Raw genomic sequence first — 2,758 nt, forward strand, 5'->3', positions numbered from 1 at the left:
TATAAAAATAGGCTAAGTGTCCATCAATGGATGAATGGATAAAGAAGATGTTTAATATATATACAATGGAATATTATTTGTCCTCAGAAAGAAGGAAATCCTTTCTTTTGTGAAAACATGGATGGACCTTGAGAGCATTTTGCTAAATAAATTAGGGGAAAGACAAATAGTGTAAGATATCAATTATATATGGAATCTAGAAAAGCCAAACTTGTTAGAAGGACATCAAGATGGCAGAGTATAAGTATGTGGGGCTCATCTCTCCCCACAAACACATCAAAAATACATCTACATGTAGAAAAATTCTCATGGAAAACTAACTGGAAAATGGCAGAAGAACTCCTACACAGCCAATGCTTCAAGAAAAATTTCCATGTAACTGGGTAGGATGGGAAGCAAAAGGCATCAGGTAGGGACCTGTGCCCCTGGGAGAGATATGTAAGGAAGGAATGTGTGCACAGACAGAATCTCACCCTAGGGTGTGAGAAGGTCAAGCCACAACTTGGGCATCCCATTCCTGGAGCTTAATGCATAGAGGAGACAGGCCCCTTTGTCTGCAGAGAAATCTGCTGAGAGAGATAGAAAAGCTTGAGAAGCCTAGACTCTACTCACAAAGAATGCATGTGTGGTGACTTGCTAACAGTCAGGGTGGTGAGATCCTTACACTGGCAGCTGCTTCCTTGCCAGACTTCCTAATCCAAAGGGGAAAACACCTTGGCCCCACTCCCTATACACCACAGCCTCACGTGAGATCTGGACAAAGATTCAACCTACCTATGCAGACAGACTAGGGTGTCTGGGGAGTCAGCTGGCTGGAACCGCAGAGACCATTGTCAGCACATGTATGGGGTGGTGGGTCTAGCCATAGCAGACATTGTCAATCTTGTTGCACCGCGTGGGGTGGTGCAACAAGAACACGATGCAGCTAAACACTGAATCTCTGGTAGGCAGACTCTGGGAGAGGACTCAGTCTAGCTATGCAGAGACAGCCCCAAGGGCATGGGATGTAATCTGGGTGGAGCCACAGAGCCCATTGTCAGCGTCTAAACAAGGCAGCAGATGGACCTGTAGTGAACACTGTCAGCATGCTCACCAGGTGACACCACAAGAGTATGTGGCAGCTAAGCATGGAATCTCAGGCAAACTGTCCCTGAGCAGGCGCATACAGCACTTCATCTACCAGTGAGAGTGTCCTGGCTCTCTCACTCCACGCCACAGCTAAGAGCTAGATCTAGGGCAGGCAAGTCCTGGGAGAAGTCTGCCAGAGGCAGCCCAGATCTCAGGTGGCAATACAACAACCCTAATTCCTGAAGTCACGATGCCCCAACTCCAACCTACTCCACATCACAGCCTTGCACTAGACCTGGGATGAACACAACAGAGGAAGAAACATGACACTGGGCTGCTTCTGAGTGGAACCACAGATGTCTACACAGGGTGCATATAGGCCCTCTGTGACCTCGCAGGCCTCACTTGCTTCAGGAGTCACCTCAATTGGGACATAGCATGCACTCAAGGGAAGCAGAGCCTGATGGAACCAGAACCTCAGGGCTTCTACTCCAACAACTGGGGAGCAGACTTGACCCCAACATAGTGGTGACTGCCACAGAGAAAACAGGAAGCCCCACCTCACATCCACACAGGCTTCAGATACTACAACACCAACCACATCACTATCAAGTGAATATCAGCTAGCACACCCTGAGGAAAGACATGACTGGTGTCCAACCCAAAACCAGCCCTCACACCAAAAATATTAACACACATAATCTACACAGAAAAGCTCCCACACAAGAACACCCCTTCAATACCACAGTAGATAATGGTTTCTCCTAAATTTATAATGACAGAGAAATCTAAGTAAAATGAAAAGGCAGAGGAACTACTCTGAATGAAAAGAATAAGAGGAATCCCCTGAAAGAACAAATGATGAAACAGAGCTCACCAGACTACTAGACCCCTAGTTCAAAAAGGAGGTAATGAAAATGCTAAAGGAATAAGAAAGATTATTGATAGAAATGCAGGTCACTATAACAAGGAAATAGAAACTATAAAGATAAAACAATCAAAAATAGACAATTATATTGCTGAGATAAAAAACAATTTAGAGTTAATGAATCGCAGAATAAACAATGCAGAAGAACCAATAAGTGATCTAGAAGATAAAATAATAAAAATCACCCAATCAGAACAGCAGACAGGAAAACAAATCTTAAAAACAGGAAGCAAAATATGAGATCTATGGGAAAATAAAAAGTGTGCCAGTCTATCCTTAATAGGAGTTCCAGAAGGAGAAGAGAAAGAGAAAGTGTTCAAAATGTATTTGAAAAAAATATGGCTGAAAATTTCCCAAACCCAAGTAAGGAAACAGATATCCAGGTAGAGGAAACACAGTGGGTCACAAACAACATGAACCCATCAGACCCATGCTAAGACATATCATAATTAAAATGGCAAAAGGGAAAACTAGACAATTATAAAGACAGCAAGAGAAAAACAAAGAGTCAATTACAAGGTTATCATCTGATTTCTCTGCAGAAGCATTGCACAACAGAAAGTAGTAGCATGATATGTCCAAAGTCATGAAAGGATAAAACCCTGTAACCTAGGACACTCGATCCAGCAAGATTATCATTTAAAATAGAAGGTGAGGCAAAGAATTTCTCAGACAAGCAAAAAATAAAAGGATTAAGCAATACAAAACCTATGTTAAAAGAAATTTGTAGGGTCTTCTCTCAACAGAAAGAAAGCAAAAATA

Source organism: Lipotes vexillifer, unplaced genomic scaffold (genome assembly GCF_000442215.2).
Source record: "Lipotes vexillifer unplaced genomic scaffold, Lipotes_vexillifer_v1.1 scaffold2355, whole genome shotgun sequence".
NCBI classification, from domain to species: domain Eukaryota; kingdom Metazoa; phylum Chordata; class Mammalia; order Artiodactyla; family Lipotidae; genus Lipotes; species Lipotes vexillifer.